Here is a 20,661-nt window from a genome sequence, read left to right on the forward strand (position 1 = left end):
GAGAGAGGGGCGCCTGCTACCTTTTTCGAATCCTTGGATAGTACAAGCTGTCTCAAGGTGCTGTTTTCTGCTTTGAGATTCTGCACTTCTGTTGTTAATTCTTGCATGCCACATAACAAATCTTGGAATGTGGGATCCATATTTGCAGGTTTGTCAATCTTTTGGCACCTCAAGCTGTCAGAATCAATCAGAGGAATTAGATTCCTTTCTGGCTCAAGAGCAACCGGGCTAGCACTGAGGGCAACTCCGCAAGTAAGGCAGACCGAAGATATTTCCAGGGAGTCCACATGGTCACCAATTCCAGGAAAGAAGATCCAGGAGTGATCGTAACAAATGAATCCAGGAATTAATCTAGAGCAGGAGATCCGAACAGACGAACGACAACCGCAGCTGCCAAATAGACAGAAGAAATACACTAGTCCAGCAGTTCAAGAGAGAACCCATGAGTAACAACAGCAGAGGAGCGAGGCAGTAACGGGAAAGGTGCAGGAAGGATAGCAGTGACATTCCAGTAACGATTCGAAAACATAGAAGGTTCACCAGCGCAACCCAGTGGCGACACTACTAGGAGAAAGCAAGGAAGGGAACATGTGTAAGAGCTGAGCACAGCAGCGCATTACCGAGCATTGAGATGCACCGAACACATGTGTCAACGGCGCTTAAATGATGATGTCAACAAAGCCAATGACTAGAGCGCACTTGTTCCTTTGAGCGGCGGCCATGTTAGAAGCAAAAATGGACACCGTCAAGCGGTGACGAATTCTCCAGGCTAAAAGAGATGGGCAGCCCTTCATCTGCATAACCCATTTTAAGGGTTTATGGTCTGTTTGGACCTTGCAGTTAGACCCTGTAAGGTATGGTCGAAAACGCCTAAGGCTCCAAACTATGCTGAAACATTCCTTTTCAACAGTAGCCCCCTAAGGTCTCTACCTTTGTGTTGCCTACTGATGAATATGATAGGATGTTCTCTCCCTTCATCATCTAACTAAGACAATACAGCTCCAATTCTAGTGTGACAGGAATCAGTTTGAACAATAAATGGTTTGCTGTGATCAGGTACACACAACATGGGTGCCCTACAAAGACAGTCCTTCAAGCCAACAAAGGCCCTCTGATAGTCTTCAGTCCAATTAACCTTTCTCGGTTGCTTGGGCGAAGTCAGAGCTTTCAAAGGGGCAGCTATGGTTCCATAGTCCGCCATTAAGTTATGGTAATACCCAGAGAGACCCAAAAAAGCTCTCACCTGGTTTTGAGTAGTGGGAGTCTCCCAGTCATGTATATCCTGTACCTTACTGGGAAGAGGTTAGATTCGACCCACTCCTACCTCATGACCAAGATAAGTGACTTTTCCCTGAGCTATCTGGCACTTGTTGGACTTGATAGTGAGGGTAGCCCTTTTCAAGGCCTGCAACACCTGATCCAAATGAGACAAATGCTCTTCCCAGGTGGAACTGTAGACAGCAATGTCTAGCTAGGCCACACAAAAGCCCTCCAGCCCACTGAGCACATGGTCGACTAATCTTTGGAAGGTGGCAGGTGCATTCATTTTTCAACCCAAATGGCATGACTCTAAACTTGTAGAATCCCTCAGGTGTTGAGAATGCAGTCTTTTCCTCGGCATGGTCTGGCAGAGCTATTTGCCAACAGCCTGAGGTAAGGTCAAACTTGTTTACAAATTTGGCAGCACCTATGGTGTCCACAAGCTCATTAACCCTAGGCAATTGGTGTGCATCAGTGTTGGTGACGGCATTGACCCCTCTGTAGTCCACACAGATACGCCAATCCTTGGTACCCGCCTGGGAACTTGCCTTGGGGACAAGGACCACTGGACTGGGCCAGGGATTGGCTGAGGGTTCAATTACACCCAGATCCAACTTCTTGGCAACCTCAGCTTGGATGTGGTTCTTCACAGTATCTGACATTTGATAGCACCTACTTTTGATAGGTACACTGTCACCAGTGTCAATTTCGTGCCAGCACCACAGGGTGATGCCTGGCATCAGTGAGAACAGAGGGGCATACTTCCAGAGAAAAGCCCTGCAGGCCCTCTGCTGCTCTGGTGTCATATTGGGAGAGAGATGCACTCTTTCCACTGAGCCATTGTGAGGGTTGCTATCCAGCAAATCAGGAAGGGGCTCAATCAAATCCTCTTGTTGCCCTGGAGCTAGTTAGAGACATGAGACTTCTTCTCGCCTATGGAAAGGCTTGGGCATGTTGATGTGGAATACCTGAGGGGCTACCCCAGGCACACCCTTGTCAACCAGATAGTTGACTTTGCCCATCTTGGAGATTATCCTGAAGGGTACAGTCCACTTATTGGCCAAAGCTCTAGGCTTGGTAGGCTCCATCACAATGATCTCCTGTCCTGGAGTCCAATCCACTTGTGATGCTTTAAGGTCATGCCAGTACTTGTTTAATTCCTGGCTAGCCTTAAGGTTTGTTGTCGCCTGGCTCATCATATGTGCCATCCTCCGTTTAAGGCCTAACACATAGTCCCCCACTTGCTTGGCAGGACTGGGAGGGGTGACTTCCAAACCTTCTCTTACTAAGGCAAGGGCCCCCCTCACGGGATGTCCAAAGAGAAGCTCAAAGGGGCTGAAACCAACACCCTCTTGAGGCACTTCTCTGTAGGCGAACAGCCGTCATGGTAGGAGAAGATCCCATTTCCTCCTTAGGGGCTCTTACAAAGCACCCATCATGCCCTTGAGAGTCTTGTTAAATCTCTCAACCAGACCATTGATCTGGGGATGGTAAAAAGTGGAAAACGTATATGTTACTCCGCATTCCTTCCACATCGCTTGCATGTAACTCGACATTAAGTTGGATGCTGTGTCAGGAACCACCTCTTTAGGGAATCCAACTCTGGTAAAAATGCCCAGGAGAGCCAAGGCAACCACCATGGCAGTATTGGTCCGAAGGGGTACAGCATCAGGGTACCTGGTGGCATGATCAACCAGGACCAGGGTGAACCGATGTCCACCTGATGTGGGAGGGTCAAGGGGACTGACAATGTCGATGCCAACCCTCTCAAATGGTGTGCCAACCACTGGCAATGGCTGCAGTGGGGCAATGACACTGCCTCCAGTCTTGCCAGACAACTGACAAGTGGGGCAGGTGCGGCAGTGGGACTTCACTTCTACTCCCTCCCGAGGCCAGTCGAAATGGGCAGAGAGGCTTTGCTTAGTCTTCTTGGTTCCACGATGACCAGCTAAGGGGACCTCATGTGTCAACTGCAACAGAAAGGGCCTGTAAACCTGGTCTACCAACAACCTCTTGAGGGCACTAGGTTCAGGCTTAGTGGGCTCACTACAAAGGAGCTCACCCTCCAATAGATTTTGAAAGACCTAGGCACTTCGCCCTGGGCCTGTTTACTTAGACCCTCGAGAGAGTGGCACTCTCTGACCCTTACAGAAGTCTCCCTTAGAAGGCCCCCCTTCATCCAGGAAGCATTGAAGGTCGGGGTGATCCTCTGGGTTGGGCACCTCTCCTCCAGGAGGGTCTTCTGGCCCTTTTCTCTCAGGAGTTAAGTCTCGGGTTATCATTGTTCCCAGCCCGCCCAGAGCCTGAATCCCAGTGGGTGCTGCTGAAGCAGCAGGAAGAGAAGGAGCCCCCTTCACAAAGGTGGCCTTCTTACTCTTCTGTCTTGCCTTGAGTCTCCCCTTTGGCTTGGGTCCCTGACTCGCAGTCAGACCCGGTGCAACCTGTGATCTAGTAACTGCAGCAGCAGTCAGGGGTAGATCATCAGAGATCAACCCCAACTCCACTAGATCATTACCCAACAAAATGTTAGCAGGCCCGTTGTCCTGAAACAGGAACGGGTGCTATGCTGTCTTGTTTGCAATTGTGATGGTGACTAGGGAAACAGGCGATCATTTGGGAGGCCCACCAGCTAACCTGGCAGTTCTCAGAGAAGCACCTACATAGTGTTACTCACCGCTGCTCTGGCCGATTCTCAGGAAACGGGCCTTAAATTGATAAGATGGAAGAATCAGAATAGCAGATTTTCAGAACTCCACTCGCAAGCCGGGGTTCACCCAGAAGCCAGGCCTGCTCAACTTGAGGGAACTCCTTTTTATGATACACCCCTCTGCTGGTAGGAGTTAACAGACAGAGGAGCAATTCGCACAAAAGAACGTGGAACACGCGTACCACCAAACCAAGCTGTAAATAACAACGGGATAAAGGAATAGCAGAAAATAAACAAGCACAGCGTGTTACTAGAACCTTGAAAGTAATACTTTTTTGGGAAGTTTTGTAATACAGAGTATGGACCTAAGAAAAACCAAGGATAAGATTTAGACCCCTTAATTCTAATGGTACTTATAGGAGAACAAACAAGGTAAGGAAGAAGCAATGCCTACCACAGTGGATTTTGACGAGAGTACTGAGGAGAACTAGAGTTAGGGGCACAACAGCATGGTGAAAATAACACACAGGAAGTTAGTAAAGGGAACTATCCCGAGTAGCACGAGGGTCACACTAGTGCCGAGTTGGTGCACAAATCTGCAGAGCTTTCGTAGGTGTACGTTCTGCTAGTTAGGTCTGGGAAATGTTTGTTATGAATGTCCTCTTGCAGTCCATAAGGTAGACATGATGATTGTGATGTTGGATGGCAGTGAACAGGATACCAGGAAGATGTAAGAATTTGGCATGGTATTTTCTGTAGTATGTAGCACAGAAACAAGGAATCCGCGGGTACGTGTATCCCCGGTAAGTAAGAGCGTACTGATTTAATCTAGAATGCTGTACTACCCATGAATTATCCCCAGGGTGTGCTCACCTTGTTCCGTGCGTGGCGATGGACAGGAAGAGCAAGGAACGCTAAGCGGAACGGAATCCGCTCTGATAGGCAGCAGCTGAGCAGGAAGGATGCCCACGTTTAGATGAGGCAAGTCTGTGTAAATAAAATCCGAGTCGGCATCAGGATGAATCACACAGATTAAGGATAAGGCAATAGAAGTCCTTGTAAACAAAATCTGAGTCGGCAACAGGAAGATTCACATAGTTTTAAGGATAAGGCAATAGAAGTCCGTGAGACGGTCTGGGTTCAGAATTAGGATTCAAGGTTTGCCAAAATAGTAAGAAAGTAACACTAATCAGAAGCAGTGTTCAGCCATGGAACACCACCTTTATGTGTTGTTTAGGAGGCAGAGCCTATGGGGCTGTGTCATTGGCAAAGTCAGCTGATTCATCAGGTGACGCTGCACACGCTCATGCCTCAAGGATGCTATAGCAGGCATTTGTCACCATGGCAACTTCCAATTCTGCCATAATGGTGCAGCCACAGAACGGAAATACATAAACATACGCCGTCTGGCGCGAGGAACCCGCTGCTCCCTGAACTTAACAAATGGGGCCTCTTCAGAGTATGGAGGTAGTCATGGCGCTATTTGCACCATGACTACCTCCCATACCGGGTCCGGGTCTGACCTGGTTCAATGGGGACTTACTGGTCCATTCCGACCCGCAGGGACCGGTATGTCCCCATTGAAAAATCAATTCCCCATTCCCATTTGAGCCCCCAAAGGGCTAAATGGGAATGGGAAGTAGCTAATAACGGTACCGTAATTTGCGTACCATTATTAGCTCTCTAGTCCCTTAGTGGCTCCCGCTAAGGGACCTCGGAATAGGGCGCAAAGGGATTACCGGCACCAATGTCCTTAACGGTGCCCGGTATCCCATTGCGCCCACCTCAGAATGAGGCCCACGGTCCTCTGGCATGAGCAGGGTCCTGTCCACCAGGCGGGCCATTTAGGAGAACACTTCTCAAAAATCTACTGCCAATAATTCTGCATACTGGTCCCAGGCCCCAAGGGACACTAGGGAAATCTCTGCAGGAGCACCAAATGTGATTCCTGTAGAGGAGGGGAGGGCAGTGGCCTCCACCTCAGGCATGAAGAAAGGGTAGCTAAGGCTGACAGCCTGGACTCCAAGTGCCTTACATTTACACTTCTGATCACCCTTCTTGTGGTCCAGAGCTCCACAGTCCCAACAAGTGCCAGGAATGTGAGGTACAGAACTGGAGCCACTGGGAGCGCTGCTTTGCAGCAGGTTGACCACTACACTTACTCCCACCCACAAAAGTCTTATCCCTACTAGATGTTTGGTTGTTAGGAGAGGGAGGTTTTGGTTTATTTGACTGTGACTGCTTTTGGGACTCCTCAGACTTCTGAGAGTTCCCATTTTCTTTGCGACACCCACTTGTCAGCCAGCCTGGCCAACTTAAAGGGATCCACAATGTTCTGGTGAACAGAAAATGCTAAAAAAACGACAGGTGGGACAATTCAACAAAGGTTTTCACTTTGTATCCATCAATTCATCCCATCATGTTCATGTGTGGAGCACTCACCCAGTCAATCCAAGACACATTCTCTCTCTTTTTATAATTACTGAACCTTGTAAAGTATTGGGTAGTGTCTTGCCAAACTAACAATCAAAGCAGATGTCATGGACTCATACTGACCCCTTTCTTCCACACTCAGTTTCAGAATACAGTCGTAACCAGTCTGAGGCACTGTGCTTAACAAACTCTTAGCCCAATCTCTTTTATGAACATCATGGATTCCACAGGCCAATTCATACGCTTCAATCCTTTGGAGGCTATCAGAACCCTCCACATACACACCAACCCAATCTTTCATAAACTTGGTGGCAGGGGACCTGACACTCTCAACTTGTTTGGCTGAAGTCTCCACTCTAGCTTTTTCCAGCTGGATTCTCTGACATCCGGTGTCCTTGTTTTTAAATTCAAGTTCCCTGTCTTTGAGTTCAAGATCCCTATTTATGAGTATCACTTGCCGTGCCAACTCCTCTTTCTTAAATTCAGCTTCAGTTTCAATTTTGTATATTCAAAGGCCAATTTCATCCTCAATAATTCAAGTTCCAAAGAATTCCCTGAAGAAACAGTGCTGGGTTTCGGAATAGAAGCAGCAGGAGTGGTGGCACTCCCAGAAAAAGATACAGTAACAACCCCAGGGGCGGGGTCCTCAATGGTTGCATCCCCCCCTTCATCAAGAGCATCACCATCAGTCTGGTTCAGTCTGGTAGTCCACCAGGGCAGCTATCAACTCAGCCTTAGACTTATCTTCAAAGTCTAACTTGACTTCACAAGCACGCTGGAGAGCCTCTAAGCTCATCCTAGTCAATTTACCATTTGCAATCGATTCCATTGCTTGTAATGTAGTTATCTTAGTAGACAACTAAACCTCAAATGTAAGTGGCAAAGTTAAACACTGATTCGTAAAAACATTAGCATCCCACTGATGCCACCAGTGTAAAGACCGGAGGGAGGGTTATCTGAACTCCTGCCATCTATATGGCAGAGTAGAAGCACAAAACACCCCAGCCAAGATTATCTATTGTTGATAGCAATGGACAAGCAATCAAGGCTTACCTCTCAGGATGTTGAAATAACAAAGAAATATTGAGGCTGTGTACCACAAATGAAATACACCAATCACGGGCTAAAAAGATTCACAGATCTTTTATTAGTGTACAGTTTACAAAGCAAAACAGATAGCTACCTGGCTCCCAACACCTCGCAGTGTGTACTAGCCGACAAAGAGAGGTGCGAGAGTCCTGAACATCTAAACACTGGCGTATTCATACATTTCCTACAATATTGTCCAGCCTCTCTTCATGTTAATAATTTGTGGTCTAGAGTTCGTGCCTAGTTCACTTACAGATTTTACAATATTATGCGAAGGATTACATAATGTTGTATTTCCATGAAGACAAAATAGTGATGTATGTTCTCGGATCCCACGGTAAGCCTTTTTCAAGTATCTTCACAATGTAGTTCAGCTAAAACATACGCTTGAGGTTTGTTCTTCATTGTCCCAATGTTTATACAAGGATGAGGCTTGTGAGCGCAGAAAACACTCGAATGGCAGTTCATATGAAGCACAAGGTCTCTTTATTTAGTTTAAAGAGTCGGCCCTCGGACAACCTAAACATTAACAGAACTCAAAGGTCGGAAGGCTTGGCTGCAAGTCGAAAACATAATCCACCATTTTAGAACATAGAACTCGAGTGAAAATCAAAATGGCGGATGAATCTTAAAATGGCGGCGAAGTTAACGCAAAAATCAGAACTTTGCAACGTGGTTTTCCGTGTAGCGCAAATAGGCTTAGGCCAATATAAATACTGAGGAGGCACTATATAATTACTGTTTAACAAACCCTCCTTTTGGCCTAAGCCAAGAGCTTTACTAAAAATATTCACTTTACTCGTAACTCCACGTTTCAATATCCGTACATCCTGAATCACTTTCATCAGATATGCCGATTGCCATCAAATCTTTGACAGTAATATCCTCCATTACAAAAACATTAGTCATTTTCTCGGGTGCATGTATTTTCGGTCCTAATGTTCTTACAGCTTGCGCACAACATCCTCCTAACATCGAACATATGGCAGGAAGACATTGTATGAAACAACAACAGAAAAAAAGAATACCAAGGATTACCATTTAGGCTGAAAAGAGTTTCCATCCCCAAGATTCATGATTTGTCCCCAAAATGGCACAAAGGATTCTGCTACGTCACCCATGACTTGTGAAGGAGTATCACCGTTCTTGTCCGGCCTTGGACGAGCCCTAGAGACCTCAGATGTGCTAGCTACAAATACCCCTGGTAGAAAAATACCCAAATAACAAGTACCCTGCCAATCCCTAGGTAGCCAAGGATAAGCTTCATTGCCACAAACAAAATAAACAGGATCACCTACATACAAGGGTCTGTCCTCACTAGTCATATTTGCAATATTGGTACAACCCTCAAAGGTACCCATTGACTGAGAACCATTCCTTTGTATGCAGAAGGAAACAGAGTTGGGGCTGTGATTGATAGTGTAGGAAGGAGGCGTGGCATCCCGGTTGCCTACGGGAGCCATCTTGAAATAAATTAGCGATTGGAAAGGTCTAGAAAGTCTATCGGAAGGCCTAATAGAAGCAACATTAAGCTTGCTCCTATTTGCGAAAAAGGAACATCCCAGGGCCGTCAGGACTCATTTTTCAAACTTGTTCAAATTAGTCCCATCAAAGTTCTCTGAGATGCTGTCATTCCAATGACCAAAGTATAGTGCCCTCACAGAGGCATAGCATGCAGTAGTTAGAGGCAAAGGATGAATATACCGGCCCAACCCTTTTTCCCCATGTTGTGGCAGGTGTGAACAGATCTAGCAATTATTTCTGTTCAAAATTGCATGGGTCGCATTCATGATTAACAAAAGCTTATTGTTGTGATAACTCTGTCTGTGTTGGGAATCCCTAGAAGATAGAGTGTGCAGATGCATGAAAGGAGAAGACACTCTCAGTGGGTATCAAAGTTTCAAGTGGATGCACCCCCTCAATGTACCAAAACCCAAGAGCAATTACTACTGTCAGACCAGTTAACATAATTACAAGAAAACAGTACATCCTCATGGACCATGAATTTCTCTGTCCAATGTCTTTGTTAGCCACAGAATCGATTGGTTGCTCCGTGCAGGTAAAGATAGTGACAGGCATTGTTCCTCAAAGCTCTTTCTGGAAAGTTTCTGCGATAGACTCCTTAAGTTCATTTGTCGGTGATCTCCTGACCACGTGATTTTTCTTGATTGAAGATAGCTTTTGCCGGTCCCAGCCACTTACTTATGTTTCAGCGAGAGAGTGGCAAAGGACGAGCTCAACAGTCATTTCCTGTGGGTATAGCCGTGCCGTGCTGTAAGTCTAGTGCCATGGACGCAGATTGTACCTTAAAACTCCAGGCACTGCCTGATATGCAAACAGTGTGTCGTTACTTCCTGTTGGAAGTGGTGAAACAGAGGCAAAATTGCTCAAGGGTGCAAAAAGATCTGAAGAATAATTGAGAGACAAAGCAGCAGTTGCCCCAGGCCCCACAGGCCCAAGACGAGTTTCTGAAATTCCCTTGATGTTGTTCAAAACAGGTTGATCACCAGAAGCAGAGCAAGTAGTTTCCTTCTTTTCTTCTCCATCTTGTGGCAAAGGAAAAGATATCCTCTTGATGTGTGTGGCATGTATCCAATGTTTTCTGCCAGCTACTCGTACAGCAGTATGTGTGGCTAACAGAACCAGAAAAGGCTCTCTCCAACGCAGTGCGATACTGGATGCTCTCTCAAATGACTTTATGAGCACCCATTCACTGGGTTGAATTTTGTGACCTGGCCCCTAGTATTTAATTGGGAGGGCTTCTCGCACCTGTCGATAAATCAAAACCAAGTTTTGAGGTAACTGGTCACAGTATTCAGCGAGAAGCAAATGCTCCACATCTTTCAACACTTTGAGTCTTGGTATGTTCCAAATGTTAGCTGGCCTCCCCATTACTATCTCATATGGGGAGAGTCCAGTTCTAGTCTCTGGGGTTGTCCGCATGGACAGCAGAGCTGTAGGTAAGGCGTCTGGCCATTTCAAATTACTGCTGGCGCAGACCTTTGCAAGTTTATTCTTCAAGATACCATTATGGCGTTCTACGAGTCCAGCACTCTGAGCAATTCTAGCCGAATGGAACCGTTTATTGAACTGTAATCCTGCGCATACTGGAGGGATAACAGCAGCAAAAAAATATGCACCATTATCCGACCAGATGACCCTGGCAAACCAAACCTAGGAAAATATTCCTTAAGCATGGTTTTCACTGTTGTCATTGCTATAGCATCTTGCACAGGGAAGGCTTCAACCAACTTGCTAAAGGCACAAATGACTACCAAGACATATTTGTAGTTATAGCAGCGCTCCATCTTGATAAAGTCGAAATGAATCACTTCAAAAGGCACAGAGGGGGGAATAAAACTACCCCTTGGTGTCGTTGTAACCTTCCCCACATTATGCTATAAGCAAACCATACAATTCTGGACAAAACGCTCAGCAGTTTTTGAGATGTTGACATTTACCCAGACAGATTTGAGTAATTTACAGATTTTCCTAGCACATATGTGAGTGGGACCATGAGCCATTGTAACCAAGGCGATGACATATGCATCGGGTAGCATCCATCTTCCTTTTGAAATGTCTACCCAAAACCCTTCCTCATCCAAACTTGCTAAACCCTCAGCCCAGTCTTTAAGTTCTTCTGGAGTGGCATCAGCTTGAATATTCTTTATCGAGTCAATCCTTTCATCTACTGTACAGGTATTTATGGTTTCTTCCGTGACATACATTTCTGAATATAAATCAGTAGCAGTCTGTTTAGCTATCCTGTCAGTAAAAGCGTTTCCTCTCCCTACATCATCTACTACTTTCTGATGTGCGGCGCACTTCATGATTGCTAGTTGAGTAGGAAGCGCAAGTGCTGAGAGTAGCTGAACTATCAAGGTGCCATGTTGGATTTTTATTCCGTGTGAGGTCAAGAAACCTTGTTTTGCCCATAGTCTACTGAAGTTGTGAACCACCCCAAAGGCATACTGGCTGTCGGTAAATATATTTACTCCAAGCCCTTCGCAAAGTTCACAAGCTCGAGTCAGTGCGATAATCTCTGAGGCCTGTGCAGAGTTATGTGAAATTCTCTTGGTTTCCACAATCATGCTTAGTGTAGTGATGGCATAAGCAGCAGTGGATGTACCATCCGGAAGTTTGAAGCAGGAGCCATCGCAAAACAGCTCCCCTTGTGGATCATTCAGAGGTGTATAATTTAAATCAATCCTGCCTTTAGTGTCTTGCTCTGTGGTATAAAGGCAGTCATGTGACACTTCGTCACTGCAAGCAATATCTTGTGGAAGAGGTAACAATTCAGCCGGTTTCAATACGCAACACCTCTTAATTTGGATATGTGGTGCAAATAGGATCAGTTTGTATCTTGTTAATCATGCGGAAGTAAGATGTTGCGTTTGCGTTCTGTTTAATAGAACGTCTACGGAGTGAGGTACCATCATGGTTAAAGTGTGGCCTAAAACCATACCCTCACTTTGTTTTACAGATGCAGCAGCAGCAGCGACAGCTCTCCAACATCTCGGCAAAGTGCATGCAACAGGATCAAGTGTGGAGGAAAAACAGCCGCACGGTCTATTCTTCCCCCCATGTTCCTGCGTTAACACAGCCAAAGCACATCCATCACGTTCATGCACATACAACTCAAAGTCCTTATCATAATGTGGTGTGCCCAAAACCAGTGCTGAACACAGTGCAGTCTTGAGCAGATCAAAAGCTTTCTGGTGTTCCAAGTTCCACGGTAGTGGCAAAGAAATGCCTTCTTTGTCAATGCCAACATTGGTTTTATCACTAGTAAAAAGTTTGGGATCCAATGTCTACAGTAGGAAGCCATTCCTATCAAGGCTCTGACTTCCTTCTGTGTATTTGGGACAGACATGCTAGAAATACTTTTTATTCGTTCAGGCGTCAATCTTCTTCCCTCCTTTGACAGTGCTGAAACCTTTTCAATGAAAGCACTTTCTGAGTCTGCAGCTAAGAGACGGTCGTCGACGTATAGCAACAATGTACAAGTAGAAGGCAACTCAAGTGTATTGAGCTGCTCTTTCTAATCCCTACTATAAATGCTCAGACTCTCCGTGTACCCTTGTGGTGCACGGGTGAATGTAAACGAGCGCACCCTTAGGGTGAACACGAACAAATATCTACTATCCACGTGTATGGGAATGCTAAAGAAGGCATTCTTAAGATCCACCACATTGAAATGAGTAGCAGAAGCTGGAATCATTGTTAGTATCGTCGTTACATCAGGCACAATTGGAAATTGTGAAGCAACCATCTTATTGACAACGCGCAAATCGATAATGAAAAAGAACGGAATCGCATTATCCCCTTTCTTATACAATGGTAAAATCGGGCTATTGCAGAAACTTCCTGCAATTTCTTCAATTGCTCCACGATATACAAAGTCAGAAACTATACGCGTCAAAGCTTGCTCACCATCAACTGAAATCTTATATTGTAGAATGTTTGGCAACTTAACTCCTGGTTTCAAAACAATTTTCACAGGCTCAATTTGCAAAATACCAACATCATTGTCGTCAAACACCCATAAACACGCCAGAACTGCACTAAATTCTGGCGGCAAAAGTCTAGTCAAAAACTGTGAGGCAGAAGATTGCTGGGGTGAAATCATCAAACGCACTCCATCTGAAGAACAAAGAATTACCACATTTAATTCCTTCAACAGATTCAACCCCAACAAATTCTCTCCACAGTTCGTTGTCAGAAGAAACAGACAGTGATCCGTAAATGGCCTTAGTGAAATCGACACCGGCAGAGAAACCGGACTAACCACTGGCGTGCCAGAAAACCCTACAGAAACGATATTCTGCCATGACAGTGGAATATCTGGAGCCCGCAAATGATCAATGGAACACTTCTGTGCTCCTGTGTCTATCAAAAATAGATTCTTCCTATTCCCCACCATCATCTCAACGTAGGGACCTTTCTGATTAATGGGAATAGGCGTTGGTTCCAGACCCTGCTTCGGGCTGTCTTGACAAAACAATATATCGTCAAAGACAAGGGGCCTCATTACACGGTAGGCGGTGGACCAAGGTGCTATTAGTACCTTGGTCCATGCCGGTAAATTACCGGCACCGTCTTGGAGGAAAGGGGAATTACCGCCCTATTCCAAGGTTGGCGGGGAGGTAATTCCCCCTTTCTCCATTGCCCTTCCCCATTCCCATTTTTGCACCATAGGGCATAATGGGAATGGGGAAGGTGCTAATTACGGTACCGCAAATTGCTGTACCGTAATTAGCACGCTGGTCCCTTTGCGGGTCCCTACTTTAACGACTGGTCTACACCAGCCGTTAATGTCGGGTCCCGCAAAGGGACCTCGTAGTAAGGCGGTAAGGGTTAACGATCACTGGTACCATTCCTGGTGACCGTTAACCCTTACCGCCTTCTGTGTAATGAGGCCCACGATCTTCAGAAAGATAGACAGTTGAAGGATTATCAAAAAAATGTCTACTATCTACGCTAGGTTGCTGATTGTCTTGCGAGAATGACTGAGAATTTTGAGTGAACTGGCTTCTACCAGGACCCCCTACCCCAGGGCGGCCTCTGGATCGTCTACCCATGACACCATATGTGTTATTCGACCTTTGCTGAAGGATCGGGCATTGTACTCGCCAAAGACCCTCTTGGCTGCAATAAGAACATTTGCTCGCATGTACAGGACCCAACGTTACATTACTTTGCGGAACAAATTGACCTCGGAACTGTGTGCTCCCACCTCTAGGCCCTCTGACCATCTGTTGCAATAATACCTTGGTTTTTAGATCTCCCCTTTTCTTTTCAATCCTTTCTTTTTCATTATTGACTCTATTCTTGTAATACTGAGCCATATGAAATACTTCGGTCTGTGATTTAGCTTGCCAAGCACTCTCGGAAGTCATAATTTGTGACTGGATATCAGGCAACAATCCACGCACAAACTTAACCACAAACAATCTTTTTCCTGACTCAGTGCTCAAATCCTGTCTGCTAAAATCTGAGAATACTTGTTCAAACTGATTAAAGAATTCGGTAGCACCTTCAGATTTACCTTGGGTACAAGCAGTGAGTTTGTCCCAAACAATCCTTCTCTCGGGAATACATTTTTTTAAAACTTTGTTAATATTCTATCTGGAAAAATCAGTATCACTTGCGGTGGTCTTTCACCAGTTTTCCTTTCTCCATCTAACCTAATCAAGTTAACCCATGTGGCACCTAACCCTGCTGGATCAGCTACAGTCCTAATCTATTTCCATAAATCAGCAGGTAGGATCACGGGAAACAACAAATATATATCACCCAAAGTGAAAACTGAAGAATGCAGGACAGATTCTATTTCTTTGTAAAACCCTGTTGGATTTTTTCTAATGTCTGTAATCGACTGTCTAATAGTATTCACTTCCTGTCTGGAGAACGGGACGTGAACACATTGCGAAACATAGTGAGCTTCAATATCGACGGCTGCTGCACCTGTTACAACATTAGCCGGAATCTCAACTTTAGGAACGAATGTCGGAGGAACCTCTCTCATAGGCAACTGAGAATTAGACAACTCTGAATGTTTACTAAGCAACAGAGCCAAATCGAGCGCTAAAGTGCTGTAAGCAGTATCAGATGCAAAAGCCCTCTTATAAATATTCAATAATTCTGCGGGACAACAAATCTTTTTCTTTATACATTCATCCTGTAGGTATTCTCCATTACCTGTAACACTTTCCTCTGCATTTCTGGAGTATACTGACTATACGTATCATATATTTCTATGGGAGATATCGACATATCTTAAATCCATCTAAGCACAGCCCTCGTGCAAATTCGCATCTTTTCACTCATTGGCCCTCATTACGACCCTGGCGGAAATCGGAAAACGATGGCGGAAATGCAATACCGCCATCGAATAGCGCTCGGTGCGACTATGACCCGTCACCGCAAAGTACGAAGCCATTAGCGACACCGTAGTGAACGCCAACGCTAACTGCACCAAGTACGCGCGCGCGCGCCATGCCAAACCGTAAATACCACCATGGCGCAAGGGTATGCGAATTCCGACCCTGGCGGACATGTACCTAACGCCATCAAGCATGGCGGAAAGCACCATTCCGCCATGGTGAGAAGTACGGCATCGCGAATCAACCGTAAACGGCCCCACTGAGTGCCTGTACACCGCTCCTTGCCCACAAAGTACAACTCCCCGTAGGTGCAATGAAGTCACAATGCAACCAGTGAAATGTACAAGTCACCCATGCATGCCAACGAACAAAAGAATCACAAGAGGGGCCAATGGGAGCTGCAGGGCACAGATGGCACGAATACAGAAGCCATTCCAATGGACATGACCACAGTCCCCCCCCAGAAACGCACGCAAACACAGGCACCTGTGACCAGCAATATTCCGAAAATCACAACATTCCACCAGTCCACCTGGCTGACCGGCATCTGTTACACAAAACCCAATCCCCCGCCCCTGAGCATGACAACATTCAAACAGTCATATTGGCAGCCCCCATCCCTGACCTCACTGGGCTCCGTAGGCAAACGCGCCCAGCACAGTACCACGCGACTATACTCCGAAGCTGGAACCCAATGCAGATCTCCTCACAATACATCGCTCCCCAAATAGGAATATGCCACATCACTCGCAAAGAAGAACGCTACACGGCCCATATCAGAATAGAAATTTAATGCACAACAAAATCACCAAGCCCATACAGCCATTAGTCCATGAACTCCAAAACACATATCACCATTGTGGGCTGCATCCGCAAGGAATGACCAGCTACTACTTGTGTGACGCCCTGTTCCATCATGGTACACAGAGCCACATTCACGTACGAAAAGGCAACATGGAAGCGCACAGAACCGCAGGGCCGTCCCAATGGGGAGGCACTAGTCCAGCTGAAAGGCCGAAATGTTGCTCCGAGCCACTAGTACTGCGTAAGGGCATGTGGCCCATTGGCGATCGTCCCATAAGATCGTAATGCTGCTCCACTGATTAACACGAAGCAGCAGGTGTCGGGAGTAAACGCCATCTGCAGGAGTGGCATACAGATGGCAGTGGCAAAAGGGGAGGAGATACCTGTCAACCAAAAGAAAAGAAAAAGAACAGAATGGCCATCAGAACTACATTCGAACAACTCACTTCAATGATCACACTAAATCCACAGTCATATGCATGCTAGCCCACTCGAAAGGATCATCACCACCCCAAAACCACTTGCGACTCATAACTATCTATATCGAGGTGTAAACACCATCACAAACGAGTGTACCTGTGCATGCGTCTGTCAAAACAGATTCCATCAGATGGGAATGTTAACGTGCATGGACACAAGTGTCTGAAGGCGCGTCGAGACAGGGAGGGCTCAACAAGGCCAGATAGACGATGGTCCCACTATGGCAGCCCTGCATCACATAGCGCAGGGGAGGCGGATAGATTCCAAGAAGCCCTGTACATGGCAAACCCTGTATCAAATCACCTGCCCATGCATCCATTCATCATTCCCTCATCCTGTTATAAAAACGCCTGAATATTTACTCACAAAACATTCGAAATTTCCATTGAGTCTGTGCGTTATGCAGCCTGCAAAATCCACAGTGCCCCAGCCCGTAATTCCAGTGTTGTGAAGTTACATGTATTTGGGAACGTCCGGCCTCATCGCCCACGTCACTATTGCGCATCCCAAACTATTCATATCAATCATTGCTTCCTCGCCATGGCCCCTGTCTCAAGGACATTGAACAATAGAACGTTATATTTGCAGTCAGACCTGTGGGCATCTCCTCGCCGCTAGCTGAAAACCGAAAGCGCCGCCCTTCGAATTCCTCATTTGCAACATCACGTCGAAAAGGCATCTGTGGCCGTTTGAAATCACAAATTAATCCATCTAGTGCGGCTGTGTGTGAAAATGGCAACTGCCATCACCCACTAATGGGACGCCCCGCCCGTCGTTGCAACTCGGTACAGTGATGCATGAGGGCCCACCGTTACTCGAGTACTACGTTCCACTGACCCATCACAAGTCTGTTCGCGACTGCAAAGATTGTATGTGAAACAATGGGACCATAGCCGAATGTACATATCAACAAATGTTACACGGCCATCGGGTACAAATACATGATTGCAATAGCAAGATGCCATTCCTCGAATTGCAGCGTCGTGTGCGGGACGTGCTCGGCCAAAGGGGAGAGCAGCTTGCACAGGTGGAATGAATCACCACAGGTGGAGGCCATACAGCCTGAAAACACATAAATTGCACACCCAGTCTCCTCCCACAACCACACCCACTCCGAAATGCTAGCGGCAGGACTCGCGATGTTGGCCCTGGGGGACCTGATAGCACTGCAAGTACTCCAACTCCAAGAAGAAGACGAACACCAACTACAACCGGCCGCACGGAGGAGATGCAGGAGGAGGAGGAGGCCAAGGCAGGGCCAGCAAGGGCCGCCAGCACAGCCACTACCACCACGCAGGCAGCCCGCAATCCCACGCCTCCGAGCACATCCGTTCAACCTCACTGATGAGCAGATCCACACCCTCTACCGTTTGGACCGGGACACCATAGCCGCCATTGTGGACATGACACAGGCTGACCTTATCAGCATGATAGATAGCCCAACCGCCATCCCACCCCTACTGAAGGTGGTGTCTGTACTACACTTCCTGGCCACAGGCACCTACCAGCACACAGTCGGACAGTTGCATGGCATTTCTCAGCCACTGTTCTCACGGACACTATTGCAAGTGCTCGATGCCCTCCTGCAGCACGCAGACGACTACATCTCTCTACCACGCTCGGAGCAGGAAATTACCAACACAAAAGTGGGATTCCATGCACTTGGCGGCATACCGGGTTGCATTGGTGCCATCGACTGCACCCATGTGGAATTGGTCGTCCCACATGCCATGGAGGCCCAGTACCGCAACCGAAATCAATTTCATTCCCTGAATGTACAAATGGTGTGTGACTCCAACAGGATCATTACACATTGTTGTGCCAGATTCCCTGGATCAACCCATGATTCTATGGTCTTGAGGAACTCTACTATACCACGCTACATGGAGCGACACGCAGGGAACAGATCCTGGCTACTCGGTGAGTCTCATTTCATGCATGATGATGTGGGGTATGTGATGCGGCAATGACCTGGCAGGAAGGGGGGGGGGTGTGCGTACGTAGCAATGGCATTCCACATCATACGTTTATCGTCCACATACAGGTGATGCTGGGTATCCACTGAAGAGATGGCTCCTCACACCAGTCCGGAACCCACGGGACCAGCATGAGGAGGACTACAACCATGCCCACTCACGTACCCGTGTAGTCATTGAACAGGCATTCGGCCTACTGAAGACTCGTTTCCGCTGCCTCAGCAGGTCTGGCGGGGCACTCCTGTACCGCCATGAGAAGGTTGCTAAGATGGTCATGGCATGTGTCATGCTCCACAACATGTGCGTACGTAGAAATGTGCCCATGCCCCCTGACGCAGAACTGCAAGCACCTGATGATGGTCATGATGAGGGTGGGGATGTGGCAGCACCTCAAGGAGTCTGCGAGGCACCGGAGGGCCGTGACATTCGTCAGCATCTCATTGATGCATGCTTCTAGCACTCACGCCTGGTGGCTGATACATGGACACGGGACTCGTGGCACTGTGTGTGTCTGGTACATGCACAATATGGACTGTACGCCTATGATGGCCTAGTACACAAAGATCATTGTCCACACATCTCATTGGTTGATCGTGCACTGTTTATGGCATATGTGATATCATGTTGAACACCCTATCGACCCGCCACCCAAGTGAGCCCAACACACCCCCTCCACCCTCCTACCTCCCCCCCGAACACCAGTGTCCAAAGATGCTCATTGTCAGTGGGCTGTCGCTATTGCAAGCCCCCTCTGCGGGTGTCAGGGGCACCCCTGCCTGTGGAGCGCAGGTTCCTTCCAGATCTACGTTGGGGGCTGCCCTGGACGGAACTTGCAACGGATGATGTGTCTGCCTGCTCACGTCCATGCATGTCCCTAAGGGTTTGTGAGAGCTCAGTGAGCACACGGCGCACTGCGGCAAGTTCGGCACATACGTCTTTGGACGTCGCATGCAGTTCCCCCCTCAGGCTCTCGGTGCTTCTCTCCATTTGTGCCCTTAGTGTCTCTGTACTTCTCTCCATTTCTGCCCTGAGTGTCTCAGTTGATGTTTCTATGTCTGCCTTAGTGCGCCCACATTCATCGGCATGGTCCTTGAGGAGCGTGGCCAGTTGCTGCTGTTGCACGATTAACTGGTCGAGGGACTGTTGCCTCTGCTGGGCCATGGCCATTTGCGGGGGTGTCACAGAGGGGCTGTTGACCTCATGTTGCCTTGCCACAGGGCTTGTGGGGGATGGCCAGTCGTCGTCTTGTGGGTGCCCCTGCGTGGTATCCTCATGTTGTATGGGATGGGACAGACAGGGGGAATGGGACAGGTCATGGATGGATCTGACTTCGACATCCCCGTCTTCTGTGTCGGAGCATGCTGCCATCAATGGGGTGTCACCTATGGTGCTGCTGCCACCAGAGGCAGTGCCTTCTGTGGCATCCGTTGGGGGGACCTGTGGTGGTGGTGTTGTGGGCATGCTGGCTGCTGGGGTGCCTGTTGATGTTCCCTCCTCTGTGCTGCCACCTGATGTGTGCTGCTGCCGTGTCTTGATGCGTGCAGCTGAGGTGGAGGGTCTTTGGCCGTTGGTCTTGGCCCTCTTTGCAGGTGCGCTGGTAGGGGTGTCCTGATGCTCGTCGTTTGGATCAGACCCTGTGGTGGAGTAAAGGAGGGCGAGGGTTATTAATGGGTCTGTGGGTATTGGAATGGCATTGTATCACATGCATTGGGGTGGTACCTGAGGGTGATTTGGGTCGGGGCCTTGGAGGTGCTTTCATTTGTGTGTGGAGTGAGGGTGCAGTTGTTTGGCAGCCTGCAGTTAGGGTGTGCCTGCTGCACGTGTAGTGGGTGTTTTAGGGGTTTTTAATTATTTATGTATTTATTGTGAGTTTTAAAGTGCGCTATCAGGGCGATGTGTGTGGACGTTCTCCTGGACATGTGTTTCTGTTGCACTATGTGGACACATGGTACTTCACATGATTGGACATTGTGGATTTAGCATTGTTTTATCTGGCCCACCTACCTGAATCTTCGGATGTCTGCACTCCTTTCTCCATCCCTCCGACTCCCTCTATGCTCTCCATTCCGATGGTGGAGGCACAGAT

Source organism: Ambystoma mexicanum, chromosome 1q (assembly GCF_040938575.1).
Source record: "Ambystoma mexicanum isolate Mex_15411 chromosome 1q, UKY_AmexF1_1, whole genome shotgun sequence".
Taxonomy (NCBI): Eukaryota; Metazoa; Chordata; class Amphibia; order Caudata; family Ambystomatidae; genus Ambystoma; species Ambystoma mexicanum.